Source organism: Tyto alba, unplaced genomic scaffold, assembly GCF_018691265.1.
Source record: "Tyto alba isolate M040663 unplaced genomic scaffold, T.alba_DEE_v4.0 Super-Scaffold_28, whole genome shotgun sequence".
Taxonomy (NCBI): Eukaryota; Metazoa; Chordata; class Aves; order Strigiformes; family Tytonidae; genus Tyto; species Tyto alba.
The window spans coordinates 11,989,359-12,009,052 of record NW_024881302.1 but is presented as its reverse complement, the minus strand read 5'-3'; the positions used below and the strand labels follow the sequence as shown (position 1 = coordinate 12,009,052).

Here is a 19,694-nt window from a genome sequence, read left to right as displayed (position 1 = left end):
AACACGATATCATCATGAAAAAACAAATGCTCTAAAATAGTTGAGAGATTTATTAGTCCAATCAAAAACTCCTAAAATAATACACAAATGGTACAATTCAGACAAATGATAATGAACATAAAGATCCCATCAATTTCTGTATAGTAACCTTAGCATATTCATCAAGCTCCATTTTCAAAATACACATATTCTGAGGCCCTCGTCTGCCCAATTACTACCAAAGAAATATTATTAAAGCACACACACACTCCTTTGCTTTCACACTTCCAAAGTCACTTACATACAAGAATGAAACATGCTGACAAAGATGGCTAATTCACAACATACACAAATATTGTTAACAAATACAACTAATGCAGCATTTTAAAACACAAAATGAGATTCATGGTGACGTTCTCTCATATAACATTTAAGTATAAACACTTAATAAGACCATCATTCACAATTTATACTGAATGCCTATCAATGTAAAAGAGATTACTCATACACAAAATTGCATCTCTAACACTACAGTACAAGAAGGAACACATTCACCACAATGACATTCATACACGATTTCTTTGCTTATGTTGTCACAACTATTACTTTCCTACAGCTTTACTAACATGTGGTTCTAAATCCTGAAAAGCTTTAAGCATGTGTTCAACTTTGTGCAACCAATTTAGTCTCATAAACACATGCTTAAAGCTTTGCTGGATTACAACTTTAACAAACAATACATTTTCATTTTTAAAAAAAAGGAACAAAATTAAGGATTTTGTCAGCAATGTAATTAGACAGGATGTCAGCAGCTGGAATTCAATGTCCCTTCTATTTATTTTTTTTATAGGAAATACTGAGAAACGTGCCACTTCACGAGATATGAGAACCATTTATGGGTATTAACTGGATTTTACTGCAATACAGTAACAACTTCAACTCTATTTTAATGAGTTTCTCTGATGGAATTTAATGAGCTACCTCTTTTACATTTATAATGAAGAATGACTGGCAAACTAATTTTAATGTCTGTAGAATTTTCAGTCAAGTTTTCAACAACTGTTCCCTGGCCTTCCAGCAGACTTCTAACATTAGAAAAAATGTGGAAATAAAAATGCAATTGTCCATCCTTCTCAGTGATACAAATTAGGGCTAATTACCTCCTAAATTCAGTTAGAAGAAAAGAAAACCAGTGATTTTTGCCTGTCTTTATTTTTAGTGTTTTGTTCACTTGTTTAGAACATCAGTGTGAAGATCAAAACTGAGCTCGACCATGACTCTCCCTCACTTTGTTGCTTTTGGCATCATGCCCAGGTTTAATCCAATTTTCAAACATTTAATTTGCTTTAGCCAATTTAATGGCTTTAGCTAAGTACCAAAATATGAAATCTTAAAATACTGTCTACTGAGTCAATGATCACAGAGATTCATTTCATTGCACAAGTGCAAAACTGTTATATTAACATCTGGATTTAATAACAGTAATCTGAACACTTTAATAAATTCTGTAATATGCATTTGCTTTGGAGTTTCAGGATATGGAAGATTTTTGTGGCTGTGGCTTCAATAGAGCCTCAACAACCCCTAAGAGTAGTTTTACAGCAGCTGTCAATTTTTAACACAGAATAATAGTTTGAAAAAGTTTTATTCCATCATTAGTATTATGCAATTTAGGCTCTTGAACTTCAGGTGATAAAAACACTTAAGAAACACCACCAGGAATACTCGTTCACTGTGCTCAATGCACCACAGAATGATTTCATTTAAAGAAGCAAACATGACACATTCATGGTTGTCAAGTGCAAACAGGCTTACTTTCAGGTGTTGATCTCTTTTTTCAGGCATGCTGCTAAAAAAAGTAGCAAATATATTCACAGTAAGAAACAAAGGTTGCAGATTTACTAAACCAGGACATGAAGTGAACTGGTTTGCCAAGTCTAATCAAACCTGCTCTTCTTCATGTAGTCTGGATGCAACCCTAAAACACACCTTAACTTCAGGTTAAACTAAGGTCCCCTACTCTTTATGAAGTGTTTCCAGTTGCTAATTTTTTGCCCAACACTACAGTTCTGGGGTTTGCTGGAATACATCAATGCTGCAGATACATACCACCTTCTGCGTACATCCAAGAAGTTTTGTTTGTCTTGCTGTTCTTCCATTCTCTGGAGCAGTTCTTAGCCATGAAGGTTGTATGCAGTGTCTGGCTTTTTCTGCAGATGTGGAGCCAATGCTCTGTTTCATCTTAGAGGGGCCTCAGTAGAAATTATCAAGGAGGCTTTAAGCTTGATGCTCTGTCTCAGCTATTCTGAGAACAAAGCAACCCCCCACCCCCTCCAACAAAGCCCTTTTCCCCCATATAGAAGATGGGGAAGGGATGGGATCAGAACTTTCCGCTGTTTCAGCTGAACATCAGAGACACATAGTTCCAAAACTGAGAGTGCTTTAGTTGATATACCCCAAATTCCTTATTTTATTAAGCTGCTTGAGTCCCTTCCCAATAGCTACTGAAACAGAACTCTATCAGCAGCCATTAAATACTCCTGGTTATTGCCTTCAAGAAAGAAGTTTCCTCTCCTCATCTATAGCTGGATTTATTTAATCAAAACACATTGGATCTCATGGTACCTTGGAAGTGCTGTGCTGTTAAGTGCTCTGGTGCTACACTGGTACTAGTAACCTGAGTCCCTGAATAGTAATTGTTAAAAATAAACAAAATGTAATATAGGCCAAAGTTTTACCCCCCAATATCAAAACTACTAATACTTAGAAAGGCTAACATAATCTGTGAAGGCATGCAACTATGACAGCCCTTTAAAAGAAAGAAAATATTATTTATTCAACATAAAAATATTTAAGTCAAAATTCTAAGAGGTGATTAAAAACCACTCATATCAAACAGCAAAGCAAAAACGTCACAGTAACTCACTCTTATGTAACACAGGTACTACATATCCCCAAATTCCTGTCTGTATGAGAACTTATCTCTTGTAAAATCTTCCATTTTAATAGGATTATAAAAGCAGTACAATTTAAAGCGATACACTGCTCACTAAAAAATGGCAGCTTTACAAAACTGTTTTTAGAAAGTTTAAATGTTTTAAGATACAGCACTTACCTTGTATCTCTAGCCTCTTTCTGTAGTGTCTGTTTCAGCACATTTCTGGTCAATTGGAAAATAAAGATAGGGAAAAGAAAAAAAATCATAAAAATGTCACAAATATTCTTTATTTTAAAAGTTACATTCTAGTCCACCTATTAAAAACTTAAGAATACAAGCTGCTCTCAGTTTTTGCAGTTTTGTGATGTTAAGAGTATCTTATTAGGTTAAAAATCCTTAGAACTAACTAATTTCAATATGCTCTAAGCTCATCTTTTAGCACCTGCCACATTACTACTCAAATTCTAACACATTAGTTATTTGTCTTTCCAGTTACCTCTGGCAAGAATAATAGTGCTAGAGGTGCATCACTCACTCCTTTTAACTCAACTACAGACCAGTCCTAGCTCCTTCAACTCCATCTTGCATAATTCCTTAAGAGCTGGAATGTCTTCACACTTTGAAGTTTAAATGCCAGTTATAACTATGCACTATAACTTCTTTTAATAACAGAAATATAGTTTAGATTTCCATAGATTCCAATATGAATGAATGTTTATAAAGAAAAAGGAAACCATTTACAACTACATTTTGGCTTTTTGCTAGGACAACAACTCAGACATATTTGTTCTGTCATTCACATTTCATTTATTAGTGCATTTTAGAGTATGTGTGTACATATATATATATACACACATATGATTATGGCAATGGAATTCTACTGCATACTAAATTTAGAAAAGTTTAAAAAAAGATAAAAATCACAGTTATCTTTAAGGCTGGCATTTATTAAATGCCGTTTCATACAACATTAACAAGGTTTTCCAGTTTTAGCTTTGAAGTCATAAGTATTAGCCTAAAAGGTTCCATACATTGCTCAGCCACACAATGTTGCTTTGATTCTGAGAGATGAATCCTAGTATATAGGCTTTTTCTTCTTTGAAAGGTTTGCATGCCCAAAGGCTGAAGCTGATGTTATGGTTTCTATACATATCAGTGAAAGAGGTTAAAAATTAAAGATGTAAAAACCCAAACCAAAACATACAAAAGGAAGAGGTTAGAAGACTGAAACACCAAAAAGGCCTAAAACCAGCCCACAGTCAAGGTATTTATTCTTCCTTTCAGTAAATATTTAATCAGTTATCTAAGTGCTGTTTAAAAAAAAAACACAACTAAGTATATTCCCTATCCAGTATCATATTAATCCATAATTCAATGTTATCTAATTTGATTTCTAAACAAGGGCTCCAATTTATTGAACATTTAGAGCATATAAACACTAAATTTGTCTGAATATCTGTGTATTAACCTCCATCTTTAAAGCTTTTTTATAATTACTCATTCCCACAAATTAAAATTTGTAAATATTAAGGTGATTCTCATGTGACTGTATGTCTGCTGCTAAAAATTCACCGGTATCATTAAGTTCAGTTTTCTAAACTTCTCCAAATACAGCCAAATTGTGAAAGTTGGTCTGCACTTCCAATAACATACTATAGATTTTCAGCTTCCAGATGTTTTTCTTAATAACTGACATGATTACCAGACAGCACTCTGTCAAGTTTTAAATGCAACTTATACCACAAAATCATAATTTCCCCTAACTAATTACACAGGAAAGAAAAATTCAGGAAGGAACTAGATGAAACGTCAAACATTTAAGAAAATAATCATGAAATGCCAGCTGTGCCTTTGTTGAGAGGTTTAAAACATCAATTAATTTAAAACCTGGGCATTTTTCCATCATAAGGGGAAAGATGTCGTGTGATAAAAAAGTGCAATCACCTTCCCATAAACAAGAACTTTAGAACATGTCATACTCACAGTACAGTGTAAGCTTTTTTTTTTTCTTAAAAAGTGACTGATGTTAGTCTAAACCTTTTAGACATACTGACAGCGAAGTTACAAGATTTCACAGTGCTGTTTGTGAAATATGAATGAAAATATAATTTTCTAATATTTACTTTGTGATTAAACTAATTATTCACTTTATTTTAAATCCTGCAGTTTTAATTTCAACTCTATTACCTTCTGCAGCCATATAGTCCTAGCATTCTCTCTGCTGCACCGAGATAGCCTAACAGCAGTTTTCTGCACTGCATGCTTAGCAACCAATACAAAAACCATATAAACGGAATAAAGGCAAATGCATTTGCTGGCACAAAGGAAAGGCACTGCAGCACAGCTCTTTACCCTGGTCTCTCCATTCTGAAGAATGCCACTCCCACAAGTGTTAACTGATTTATGTGCATCTGAGATAAAAGATCTGTGCATACAATTGCTGGTGATACTATTTTCAGTACAGAGCCGATTAACCAAGTGCCGTCTAAAAATCTATGTATTTCACAAATAACAAACCAAACCCTGTAGCAATCCCTGGTGTAAGGGCGGCTGCTCTTTTAACAGGTAAATGAACCTACGCTGTGATCTGGGTCATCAAGGCCAGAGGTCTTAACTGCTTCACTGCTTTTAACAAGGGAAAGCTTTTATTTCGGTGTACGTATTTTTAAGGCCAGACACTGCCGTTATGCCTTTCTACCCACAGGCCCCGTACCTCATTCGGGAGGTTGTGTGCCATGCTAAAAAATAAACAATGATAATAAAAAAAACTAAGTCCGCGACCGCATAACAGAGGGAAAACCTATCAGCGTAAGCACGCTAGAAGGCGAGCTGGGCCGAGCTCCAGGGGAGCCGCATCCCGGGGCGCGATGCGAGAGGTGCCGCACCAGCACCGCCGGCAGGGCTGAGGGGAGGCCGACGCCGCCACCACGTCCCCGGTCGCCGGCCCCGCGGGGCCGCTGCCGTCCCCGGGCAGGGTGAGGGGAGGCCGCGGCTGCCGGCCGCCCCTCTTGGCGCCGGGCCAGCGCGGCGAGGCGCACTCCCGCCCGCTGCAGCCTCTTTAAGATGGCTCTGGCCGGCGCGAGCGGGCGGTCACCCGCGGGCGGGGCCCCGGGGCCAGGCAGCAGCAGCGGGCGGGCGGCAGCGGGCTGGCGGCCGCCCCTCACCGCCCTCCGGCCCCGCCGCGGCGGCGCGGCACGGCACGGCCCGACCCTCCGCGGGCGCGGCACCGCCGCCATCCCGCCACCCTGAGCCAGGGGCTGAGCCGCCGCCGCCCCGCCCGTCACGTGGCGCGCGCTCCCCCGCGGACCCCGCGTGGAGGAGCCCGGCACGAGCGGCGGCACCGTCCGGTCCCCGCTCGCTCCCTTAGCCGCTCGCTCACCCTCGCTCGCCGCCGCCGCCGCGGACGCGTCCTCTCGCGAGCTCTGCGGCCGAGACCGCCCTCGGGCGCGCGCCCCGGCGGTTGACCCGCAGGCGGGGGCGGGGAGGCCGACGCGCGCGGGCGCTCTGCGGCCGCCTCACGCGTGTGGGAGGGGGCGGGGGCGGGGCGGCTGCATCCGGGTACTCGCGTCCCTCACGGAGGGGCCACTGCGGGCGGGGGCAGGGCAGCTCCTGGTTTCTCGTGCTGCTCGTGGCCTCGGCTGACCCGAAATATCCTCGGGGGTCACTGCCCCAGAGCCTGAGGTAAACCGTCCTTCGCACCCTCACGGTGGTCCCTCGCCGTGTCACCCTCAGCCCATCTGCAGGTACCTCCTGCTCTGGGCGCGCCTGGCTGCCGGCGGGAGAGTCGCGCCAGACTCACCCCGTGCCCCGGGGCTTGGCTTGGGGAGCGGCAGGGCCCAGCCGGCGGGCCCGAGGCTAGGCGGGATCTCTGAAGCGCTGGGGTGAGTAGTGCACACCCCCTCCCCGCCGCGGCGGCGCGGCCCGGGGCGGTTCCCACAGAGATCTCGTCCAGGTGCTGCAGTCGCATAATTTCGAAATTCAAAGCAAAGCTCAGGGTATGGCTTCAAACCTCGGCTGTGCAAACACACATAAACAAGATGGGACTCATAACTCATGCGTTTTCCCTTCAGGCTTAGCTATAAATGTCTGAGGTGACTGAACTTGATCAAACATCAATTCGGAGGAAGAAAAAACATTTATTGCAAGAGGTTTTAGAAACCTAATGATGTCACTTGAGAACGTGCAGTAGAAAAAGTATGCATTTATACTGCGAGCAGAATATGAGCATGCACACAAATAATAATTAGTTTGTTGCGTGTATTGCACAACACTGCTCACAGCAGTCAATATCTTACTAACAAATGGACTTTTACTAGTACCAAACCAGTCCTATTCCATAACCATACTGCACCAGGTCCATTACTATGCAGCTCTGCTAAGAACTGAGCTGCCAGTTGGTGCAACAGTCTAATACATCTTTTTTATTATTTGCAGTTTGCTAGTGTCCCGGAGCTTGCTAGGAGGCTACATCGTAGTTAGCTACGCGGTAACAAGGCAAATACATGGTCCTCTGCTCCAAAGAGTTTTTCAATGCAGTGATATCACAGACAAATGGAATACATACATGAAATACTTTTTTAAAAAAAAAGTCAGTTTTTAATTTGTTATGGTTTTAAGTTGCTAAGTAACATCCCAGTATGCTTTATTATAGACTAATGCTTTGACATTTAAAGGATTACCTGTTAAAATTATTTAGATGGACTGAAAGGGTTATTACTTGTTTTGCTTTTTTAAACAGAGTACATATCTCTTACATTCCTCTAGATTACAGTTAGCTAATCAGATTTTATCCAATTTCAGAAGCAAGCTAAAAACAGCAATGACCCGAAAACTTAGCAATGAACTGTGTAAAGATCTCATTAAAACCTGTAATTTGCTCTGGATTTACTTCCGTCACCCTTCAAATAAAACAGTTCAGATGTGAGCACTGTTAAAACCTGAAATGCAAACAACTACAAGTAAGCACTCAGTTTAACGTGTAACATTTTATTAAACAAATTAGGATTACAAAATAGTTCAGGTGAAATTAAATAAAATCAATTTATATCTGAAATTTCAGATTTCTAAGGAAATGGAAAAAAGCTGTATAATGGCACAGAGATTAAGATCTTAGTCCTGCTTTGCCATTACATTCTTTGGAGAAGGTCCTAAAACTTCTGAAGCAAAGGCAGAGAAATGATAAACATATGAATTCAATGGAAGTCTATTGTGTCCAAAAATAATTTTCTCAAACTGAGAGAAATGATACCCTAAATTCAAGACAAATTATTACATAAAACCAAACAGCTATTGCGGTTAACAAAAACAGCAAAAAAAGTAATGGAGGTGTATGTAACAGGGATTAGGTGAGACCATAACAGTTAAAAAAAAAAACTGTGCAGTGTGACAACTATTGGAACACCTTTAGTTCAAGGCCTTTTTTCACAGACAAATGCTTTTAACGTGGTCAGAAATTTTTAGAGATTAATTAAAGACATTTACAAGCTGATTCTTCTGCTGTATTTGTGTTTTAACACAAACCACAGGTTCAGATAAGCACAGCTACACCTCTGTTCTTCACAATTAATCTCTAAGGACAAATCAAGGGGGCTTCATCAAGTCACCCACTGCCCATGCCTAGAACGTGTATATTATCCTTCAAAATCACTATATATTTGGTGCTCCCCTCTCCTATAAAATCTAATTTTTTAATGTTTTTCTAGTAAAAAGTTGGTCTAGAGAGTTCTAGGAAAACTAATAATTAACAACAAAAAAAATCATCACCTACAAATTCGGTAGTGCACACAAAACCAGAAGTAATTGGGGAAAATGGATTTATAATGTAAATTCTAGAAAATAATTTTGGATGTGAATGGTACTGAAGGTGAGATGTCAGATAATTATGCTAAAGAAATTATGTTAGGACTTTTTTTCTCCTTCAAATGCACTGAATAACAGGGGTATTTGCTGTATTAATCTTTTTTGAATGGTTTCCGTTCACAAAGATTCTTTATGTTCTGTTTTCCGAAATGCACAAGACATCCCTTTGCTACAGAGAGATAATGTTGATGAAGTTCAGTCTGCCTATTCACCTTTTTTAATTTCCTTGAAGTTAGCCAACACATTTAAAAAACAGAAACATAAAAATATTAGCTGTGATGGTAATATATAAATAATATTTCTATTTTGTATATAAGTATTGATATTACATAATTACTGCAGAATTGCAGATTACCTCTTTACAGAGTGTACAGAATATTTCAGTATGAGTATGTACAAGAATATTGTGCAAGAGGTGTAAAATCTCATATCACAATGCAGTCTAGATTAGTTATTTCAACTGTGTGTATTGAGGCATTGCCAGTTGATTGATTAGGAGAGTATAAATCTGGTTCGTATTATGGAATACCTTGAGTATTTTGTGATAAATAATACTATGGAATACTAAAAACCTGGAAAAAAAAGGTACCAGAGGAAAAGGTGTGTTAAAAGGTTGACATTAAACACAGTTGATACTCATTTCTTGAAAGTCTGTATGCTTTTTAAAAGAACATGGTGGTACTAGCCAGTGGAAAAGAAGATTCATTTGAAGCAGCAAAGAACTACTTGAACAGTTTATCCCATAAAATCACTCTATGGAAATTGTCCAGCTCCACACAATAGCTCTTGTCTTTTGAGCACCACCTTTCCTGTCTTGGGCATGAACATGGACAACACTTCCTTCTTATTACAGAAAAGTTTAACTAGAGCACTTGGCATTTGCCTCCAAGAATAACAATGAACTCTATATTCCCTTTCTTCCATTAGAAGTAAGCATAAGAAACAGAGTTGCAGTGATTTTAAGTGCTACGGTAGTGCTGGTGTTTGAAAAGATAGACCTAACTCTCTATGTTGCTTTTGAACTAGTGCCCTGCTGTTAGAAACTGTTGAAGATGAAAAGCAGACAAGTGACACAATATCAGTATTTTAATATCCAAATTAATGTACAATAAAAATATTTGTTGTGATTTATAATAAATATGTATTTCATCATGTAGTTGTAAGTTGTATATTTTAGGGAAAGATTGTTTATGTGATGAAATAATGCAAACATTTTTCTAGAAATTAATTAGAAACTACAGATGCTTTTCAGTACTAGTCCAGGCTTTATATAAATAATTTGTTCTAGAAATGTAAAGACTGTGTTCAGACTTGTTAATAAAGAAAGACAATTCATTATTTAAAACATAAAATAAAAATATTCTGTCATTAATTTTAAATTAGCACAAGAATTGTCAAGTTCACCCATACAATTTTGTACGGATGTGGTTTTACATGTTGAAGTCATCAAATACAAGCAGTAGTAGTAAAGTCATCAGTGTACTTGTCTGAGATGTGCCTGTAAAAATCTTACGTATGACACCTCAAAGACATTTGAATTTTTTTCCAAAAGCTTCCTATCATTTTTTTTCTCGAGCATATTAGAAAAGAGAGGGTTTATTAAATGTCTAGACCAACGAGTCCATATATGGGTTGATAAAGAGAAGGCACTGTTGTCCAGAAATATTAGGAATATCATGCTGTCACTTTTGCCTGTATATATTGCTTCATATGAACATGGAATTTCACTGCTGTTAATGCAATGACCAGTGCATCCAATTGACTAATTATTGATAAAAACTTGCTACTGTTGTTTATAGAAAGATTGTCTTACAGTGCCTGTATTCTGCAGGTCTTCTGGTCTATTTCTCTTTTTTTTGTTATATAAGTATTAGGTAACTATATACAAAAATCACACTGGCTTTCTGGGAGGGAAATTCACATACGCCACTCAGTAAAAGCACATTCTGTGTTAACGCTAGTGAAGTTTAAAAAAATGTTAGCGTACATTTTCAAGTAGTGGTTTTTTTGGTTATCCTAATCTTCATGCATTGTGACGTTCATTTGTAACATCCTTCTCAAGAAAGCACTTGAAGCCTGTCTCTGCTAACACAAATAACTGATGTACTTCTCTTAAAACATTGCTGAACTTATGCTATTTCAGAGACAAGCTTTTATTCATAGGTTACCTTGCCAACCACAATTAGCACCCACTCAGATGAAGTGTATCATACAGTTGCACCTCTCTACAAAGAGAAATGCCATGTAAATGAATTATTTTAAACATAAGAATTTTTTTTTTTGTTATTTATAGGCATAAGAATGCCTCGAAACTGTTAAGAATTTTTTAAATGCTGCTTTAGAACATGTTGAAAATATACCTTCACTGAAGCACTGAAAATAATATATTCTTATACATAAAATCAATTTCTGCGTATGAGATTAAAAATGAAGCATTTCAGAGAATTTCTGTAAATCTGCCTTTGCCCAGGAGCACCAGTGAACCACTTTGGTTTTTCCTGTTCAAATTGCAATTAGTACATAGGGTATGAGGATTTTGCTCAGCATGAATGTTTATTGAATGATTAACCTTTAAGAGGTTTAATTATGCATTATTAGAGTTCGAATGCTGAAAAAAGCATTTTGTAATACTTGTTTGCTGCTCCAGGTATTTTTGTTAGAAAGTTGTTCCAGTTTTTCCAGTCTATCTATGGAGTATCCACAGTCCACAATGGAACAATGAACACTGAAGCTCAAGAAAAGTTCAAATACAGGGTATGATTACAGAAATTGGTTGTTGCAAAGACATTTTGATCATGTGGAAGCTAGAGGGAAAAGGAACATACAGAGTAAACTTTCTAGTAACTTTGCAGGTGTGGTTACCTTATTTTCACTTTCCAAAGATAAATCCCTATTTCTTTGAGTAGGTTCTTAAGTAGCGGATATTTTAGCTTTTGTAAATCTCTGTCATCTGTGGTATTTAATCATTTTAGGCAGGTTGTGTCCTCAAAGATTTGGACTACCTGCAGAAAAATAAATGCAATTATTAGTCTTGGCTCACAAAGCCCAGTGTCAACTATGTATTTGATGGGAGATACTTCATTTCTTGATAGAATTCATTGAGTGGATATCACAATTTTGTCATGTAACTTGCAGGATTACAGAATAGTAATGCAGTTACCTTACAATTGAGCAAGCTATTTTGAAACTAGGATGACAACTACGGCTTCTGTTAGTGCCATATAAATAGTAATTATTACGTTCTAATAGATTCCTTAAAGGCCTGAGATCAAAATAAGATTGAAAAAACATGCCATGCAATGTAAAAATGACTTCTTTCTCCAGAGGCCTTTTTGGGTTATTTCAAATAACTGAGGGGGAAGTGGGTAAAGATGACTTGTTGATACAGTGTTACTTGAATTTGAATAACCTTTTAACATTCCTGTTACAAAGGCTCTTACCAAATGACATCATAGTTAAAAAGGGGTGGTTCTCTCACAGACTAAGAACTCCTTAAATCCAATAGGAAAGAAAGGATGGGAATGTTTATGTGAGGTATCCCATTGTGGCTACTCTTAGAGGGAGCATGCTGGTCTAGATGGACTTCTAGCGTAAACCACACTACCATTTTTTATTTCTGTATGACAAGGAAATTGAAAAAGCATTTATCAGAATAATAGTTAAGAACAAAACAAAACAGACAAAAACCTCCCACCAGATAACCGGTTAAATTAGTTGGTTAAGTAAGTATATAAACCATTATTAATTTGAAAAAGCCATGTTACAGAAACAGTAGGCTGACCTTATCTCTGCCATAATTTTTTTGTATTCTCTAGAGAAATTTAAAATTATTTTAGCTCAGTGATTATATCAAGGGGACTTGATCTCTGGAAGCAGTGATCCTGCAAACAGTTTTAGTCTCCATTGCCAACTGTAGTCATGCTGACCTTACTGAACGGAGCTCACTGGAGGCCATCAGTGGCTTATCATAAAAGAAAACAGTATTGCACTTAGGGTTACATCTGAAAAATAATTGTAACTCATGAACATTGATTGTTACTACATTAGGTTGCAGCACTACCAAACAGCAGTTATTTCTATTAATAATAAATACAGTCTTGTCCTGAAGCTTGAATAGTCTGTCACAGGAATCAGATATTTATTAATGGCATTTAAATTCAATTTTTTCATCTGTGTTTGATGGTTGAATGTTAATGATGCTAAGATCAAAAATTTAGAACCTATGTTTTAACTTCCTCCAGATTAAAGAGCAAACAAACAGACCAGCAAATATTAAAGGCAAACCTTCATTAAATATCTTTGTTTCTGAAAAACTTAGAATATTCATAATCTTCTGAAATTCCAAGTTAATAGTAGAAATAAATACAAGTAGAATACTATTCTTGAACTTTTTCTTAACCTATGAAAAATACTGAGGTCTGTGCTTGATCTGCCTTCAATGGTAATAGTAATGCACAGGTTGTTATAATAGTGTTTTGTGTAAGAAGTAGTCATTGTCATTGATTTTAACCAAATTGCCTAAACTTTTTCTATCGCTAGATTTTTCTGTAGTACCTGAATGGAAGGTGTGTCTATAGTGTTTGAAATATTACCACGCAGTTATTACTTAAATTTTTTTAACTGAGTTTTTGATTTGCTCTATAAAAGTTACATATTATCTCTTAAAAAACAGAAACCAGGAGTCAAGTATGGCTCAAGAAAAATTGTTACAATTTCTCAGCTGTACACATAATCTGGATATATAGTTTATCCAGATCTTTCCATTCTTTTCTTTCCTCTAATCCTCCTAATAGCTTTCCTTTTTTTGGTTATTTCTTCCTATGGGGTACCTGTATTGCCTGTATCAGCCCATTTTGCCAGCATTAGACTTTTTTGCCTGTTTTTACTCTTGTATAGATGTAGCCCCACCTTTGAACATGTGTGTATTCCATCTCTGCTGCCTCTTCATACATCTTTTCTCCTCATCTGCCTGTTCCTTTAAGCAAAAGGAAGCATACCAGAGACTGTTGTTCTTTCATGTCTCAGCCATCACCTGCAGTTTTGAAGAAACTGGAGGCTTGCAGGGATGAGACTGAGTTGGCAACATGAGTCTACCTACCTGTAGGCTGCATGTTTTGTTGCCTGCTTCCTGTCCTTTTACTCAACAGCTGGTGTGGAAAAAAAGAGGTGAACAAAGATAAAAAAAAACAGTCTCTGGTTCTCTTTCCTCCAGGTATACCAAAAAGAGGGAGAAAGGCACTGTTGACTCACTTCTGCAAAAAATATGGCTTGGGACATATTCTCATGTAGATGTAAGGTATAGGTCCACAGCTATTCCCAGGCAGTAGATGAATTCAAGTGCCCAGGTTGCTAAAGCTATTTTGCTGATATATTAACTTATATGAAACAAAAATCTTCTTCAATAGGCAATACTTCTTGCCAAAACAGTGGTGGCCTAAACACTGACAGAACACTGCAGCTGCTCAGAGTTTGGGGATATAGCTAGAGGAGGGGGCCAAGTAGAATTGTTGCTTCTGTGAGTGCTGAGGCATCTAGAAGGACGTGAAGAGATGTAGACTAATGTGTGTGATTTTGGGCCAGTGTCTGAATGGGAAGCGATTGTTAGCTATGTGGCTTTAAAGGCTGCTACAGTTAGCCAAGGAGACTTGGGAAGCTTTTGGAATATCCCTTTGGAAAAGGTTTTTCTAGAGAGCTGAAGGTATATTCAGTGGTTTGACAGATGATTCCAGAATCTCTAGTCAGTCTCTTTCCAGTGGGGGGAAAAAAAAAAATGCCAAGAAAGAAGCATGGTAACTATAGTCTTATTTACTATTATCCAGTAGAGAGACTAGTAAGAAAAGAGTGAAATTTATCACCTTCGTGCTGGTTTAGCCAATGTTCCAAAAACTTTCTGCCTTTTCTGCAGAAATGTAGGAAAAGACCTGCTGTAACTATTGAATATATATTTTCTCTCCTTGGAAGGCATCTTCTGCTCCAGGCCATGTACTCCACAGGACCACCAACGTTATTCTACTTTACAATTTGTTCATTTCATCAATAGCAAAGAAGATGGAGCTAATGGTCAATTAACACTTTAAAATGATTACTCATTTTGTTTTACTGAGTAAACCAGAGTGGTGTGATTAAATTTCAGACACATGGGAGCTAAGTGTGGGTTATTAGTAGCTCAGAGTTTGTGGAAGATCCTGAACTGTTTGTCAATTGCTTCTTTTGGTCTTCAGGAATGAGGATTTCTGAAGTTTCTGGTTGTGCATCAAAGCATTTGAAAAGAGGATGTTTTCAGTAGGGATGTTTGGTATTAGTTTTAGAACACTGGCAGGCAGCCCTTTACTTCTAATTATATGACGTAGGAGGGAACCCGAACGGAGACAAGACCTGAGTAACGATATCACACTGATGTGATGAAAGTCTTCTCCTTTATGTGCCTGAATAGCGCCAAGATATACAGAGCCAGACGGTCACACGCTCTATGCTTTACAATCTGTTGGCTAAAGGCACTTATCACCCCCCTCCCCGGGAGTGCTGTGATAGGTCTGCATCGTTAGTACGCGTATACAAACTAAATCTACTTTGCGGTTAGTGTATCTGGGCATTCAACAGGAAGGAAGCACTAGCTTGACTTCCTCATTCTTGCCCTTCCAGGTGACCTCAAGGGCAAAGTTATCACGTGGCAGTTTTCTGCTCAGAGACCCAGCCTGGGTTGTCCAAACCCTGTAGGATCAGTGCATGTCCCTGATCCCCAAGAAATCCTGCCACAATATGAGAGATAATTTCTCACACAGAGAGGTAGTTGATTTAATGTTAATGTTTTCAGAATGGCCAGATAATCAAATGGATGTCTGATAGTTGGAACAGCATCCTTAATACAGATTGAAAGAATTAATACAATTAATTTACCACCACCACAAGAAAAATTGTGGGATTTTGTTTATGCAGATTGAAACTGATGATGAGTATACAAAGCTACATGTATGATACTCTTGCCATTTCCATGGCACAAGTCCACTTTCTCTTGTAAAGCTCAGGCCTGAGAGGCAAAAAGCAGTTACTTTGGTATGTGGGAGATGGAGGCTCTCCCAATTCCTTATTGGAGACTGGAGAGTCCATGGGCTACTTTTCCCAGGTAGTAACTGAGACCTTTTCCCAAGGGATGCAGATATCTCAGTTCTCATCTTATTTTGTTCTAGAGCATTTTCAAATATAGTTATAATGAAAGCTTGGCAAAAGAACAGTGTAAAATGTAAAAATAGCAAAATGTGCGGAGGCTGCTGTTCATTTTGTAAGTCAAAGCTTGTGACTAAAAAATGCTGCTTAGCAACAGATGGGGAAAATCTGAAGGTGATCACATCGTTTTGCAGTCCCTGAAAATTAATTATTCATGTTCATCCTACCTTTTAAGCACCATCCTTTTCATATCCCTGTTCTGCTTGTTCCTTGGGATTAGGACTGTGTGACTGGCTCGGTCATGCAACCCAGTTTTAGTGTCGCTTATGCTCGTGTTGCTGCAGCTGTGATTCAGCGACAGAGCTCTAGTTCAGGCTTCTTCAGTTCCCTGTCCCACTATGCTGTACATAATGTGTACTGATCCATATGGAATAAGACACAAAGGTGTCCTAGGACGGAGGGAAGGGCACCACAGACTGCAGTTTCTGTAGATGGTTGTTTTATTAAGCACACACTTCTGTCTCAGCTAGCACTGTTCACCACCAACCCTTGCTCTAACTCCTCCTCTGCAACTTCTCACACCTAGTTCACTAACAGTTTTACTCCATGTCTTTTTTTATGCTTTCAAAGAGCACAGGGTTGCTTTTGTTTCGAAGCTTGATTTTCCTTAGGAAATTAATCAGATCCCAGATTGAAGAATTTATTTTATAAATATTGCTAATGAAATACTCAGATTGTGGCATTTGGGAAGCTGTAAAGTTCTTACTTGATTCACTTGTCACTGCCATCATTCATCACGCACAGGGTGGAAGCATAAATACAATATTATAAATTGGCAAATAGTGTTTGATTTATTTATCTGCAGATGCTTTCCGTGTGAACCAAGACTTATGTTGACCAAGCCATTAATCAGTTTGGTAAACTTAAAGTATAAGTACCTCATAACCAACTGAAAAAATAATTTACATAAATAGCTAAGGATGCAGTGACCTGTGTTCATATTGAACTGGTATATGCTGCCACATGAAATCTTGCCTGACAGGTGGTAAAAAGTCTTTGGTAGGATGTTTGTACTCTTCACTGGTTGAATTTCAACTTTTAAAATGTAGTTTTGTTGCAACATAGTGTGGGAGTTATTTAGAAAATTTACATTTTTCTTTGTTTCTTTTTAGCCTTAAAGCAAGGCACCTTCAAGTAAGGATATTGGTTTTGTCTACATAGAGCTGTGAAAAATTCAGGGTGAATTATTCAAGATATTGATTAGGGATAAACCAGCAGATTATAAGAAGTACTTTTGTAAAACTGTTGTCATATATTGATTATGCTTATGACTTAATAGAATCATGTGTAAAGACTTGAGTTTTCAAAGCCTAGAAGTTACTACCTCCCTCATTATATGCCTCAGTGGCATATAAATCCATTTAAACAAACAGAAAGGATAAACCTTTTTATAAGAAAATAGAATAGCATTTACCAATATGTAAATAGGCACTAATAAAAATAATGAATATTTAAAATTTCAGAAAGAATGTACTGTAAAAAAAGAATCATCTTGCTATCTGTTTTGTAGGAAAGATACACTTTACATTAATTACATGCCATAATTATTTAAAACTATGCATACAGGAGTCCTCAAGTTTGGTATTTTTTGTTTTGTTTTGTTTTGTTTCAGTTTGTTTTTGTTTTTTTACCAGCTATCATAATAATCTCATGTAGTAGAGGCAGGTGATTGTGCGCTTTACAGAGTTACTAAGAAGTGCAGTTAGGAAGAAGTGCAATCTGTACACACATCTGCTACATGATTCTAAGAGATGCAGGATGAAAAGTAGAGTTATGAAAGTGCTGATTATGACTTTATAATCAATGTACATCTGAATAGCTGTGCTGTAGGGGACCAGAGATCTGACTTGTCTGATACTATTTCTCTGATACTGGACAAAAAAGTGGATTTGTAGGGAAGACTAGCTGATGTATTCCCAGGCTCCACCAGTTTGTACCTTATGGACCTTCTGAACCATATGTGGTATGGAGACCCGGACAAGTAGTGTACAGTGTTGTGAGCCATTCATGATCAAATAGTAGTTCCAGTGAGGAAAAGCACTAAAGAACTTTTGGGAACTAAGGTGGATTTGTAATTATAAAACTTGGGGTAGTCTTGATGAGCAAGTAGTCTGATATATGAGTACATTGTGGAGTGATATTACTTGTTACATATAATGGGTACAGTGAGTCCCAGCTACGTATACTGTGTTTGGAAGCTATTTAGATATTTGAATGCTATTTTAATATAAATGAATGAATTTTTGGTATCTATGGGAAATCCTTCAGTGTTAGCAACAACTTTGTGCTCTCCCCATGTTAACAGATAGCTTGAAAGGCAGAACTGATCTTAATAAGCACAGTTACAGAAATAAGTTTAACCTGTGCAAGCAATGAAAAAGACCTTGGAAATACTAATTCTTCTTAGGTTGATTACTTTTATAATTCACTCCCATAAAATGAAATTGAGCTAGAATCTAAGCTGCTGATTTGTAAATAATTGAATGTCTAATTTAATGTTTATTTTATTTGGCTTTTTACTTTTTTTTTTTTTAACAGAATAAAATAGTCTGGTGTATGGATTGTCTGCCTGCATTTGAAGAAAGACTTTGGACTCTTAAAAAGCTAGGTTTTTACATATTCTCAAATGCAAAGAGGTAAGGCAAGAGTGTTAATATAAGAAGAGGGGATAGGACACAGGTCTCCTGCTGAAAAAACTCTCTCCTCTATTCTCCTCTTTCCTGGGTAGCATAACCATTTATTCCCCACACTTTCCCTCTTCCTTGGCTAAAGTTTATTAAAGAGTTCTCATTTCTATTTCAATTTACTTTATACAGTACTTACAAGATGCCTAGATCCTCCAGTTGGCATCTATACACATCTGAAAAAAACCCCATGATATACATGCTAATTTGAGCTTCCAAATTGAAGGTTTGGATGTTCAGTTACGACGCAATTTGTTGAAAATGCTAGGCATTATGTACCAAAATCCCCGTGTCAGCTTTGAAAGTTAAGCTTATGATGAAATAAAACATTTCAAAATTGAAGTTATGTCTGCATTCGCTATTCCTCTTTAGGCCAAACGTGTGTTCATAATCCTTTCTTCTTATTCATTATTTCTTAACACACAATAGCAAATTAAGTCCACATGAGCCTTTTAGATAAATAAAACCAGATCAAACTGATTTGGCCCTGATCCTATTTTGGAATCTGCTGGTTTAAGGAGTATAACCCTAACAATAAGGGTCAAGGTAATTAGAATTGCTTAGAAATCCGTATTTTCTAGGTCTGAGCTGGGTCGTGCCTGCCAGCCTGAATTTCTCTGTAGTATTTTGAAACTCAGCCTTTGAACAAGGACTTAAATAAAAAAGTTTAGCAGCAAAACAGTAGCTTCTTGGTTCTTGACCATGCTACCACTTAATCCCCAGCTTTCCTCTCTACAGGGTAGTTAGAGACAACCTAGAAGGTAAGATGTAACTGGCTTCTAGAAAGATTTTATTGGTGAGTTAGTGCCATCGAATAGGTGTCATATTGGGTCCCAAAGCTGCACTGGAGGTGGCAGAATGTTTCTGCACATGGCTGAGACTGACTTAGGGTGAATCAGTGCATCTGTCCTAGGAATCAGGAGAAAATGCAGTGTATGTTACTCAGAGTATCTGAAATTAAGACTTTTACCTTGAACTGGTAGTAAATAATGGCATCTCAGAAGTGAAAA

The 19,694-nt window shown here is 37.8% G+C and overlaps 1 protein-coding gene and 1 long non-coding RNA gene across 5 annotated transcripts in view; one reads left to right on the top strand and one right to left on the bottom strand.

The window, feature by feature from the left end:
• MRTFB (myocardin related transcription factor B) overlaps window positions 1-6,433 on the bottom strand; it is a 90,833-nt gene extending 84,400 nt beyond the window's left edge. For both annotated transcript variants that reach the window (XM_032983653.2, XM_032983652.2), the window contains exons 1-2: window positions 6,297-6,433; window positions 3,095-3,139 (exon numbers count right to left, since the gene is read on the bottom strand). The gene's annotated coding sequence lies outside the window, so the exon portion shown is untranslated. The remainder of the gene's footprint in view (window positions 1-3,094; window positions 3,140-6,296) is intronic.
• Window positions 6,434-6,482: 49 nt separating this feature from the next.
• Window positions 6,483-19,694, top strand: part of LOC116959360 — a 32,745-nt gene continuing 19,533 nt past the window's right edge. For 2 of the 3 annotated variants that reach the window (XR_004405799.1, XR_006165863.1), the window contains exons 1-3: window positions 6,607-6,798; window positions 11,424-11,530; window positions 18,539-18,636. This is a non-coding gene — a long non-coding RNA (uncharacterized LOC116959360). The other variant, XR_004405800.2, reaches the window with a different exon arrangement.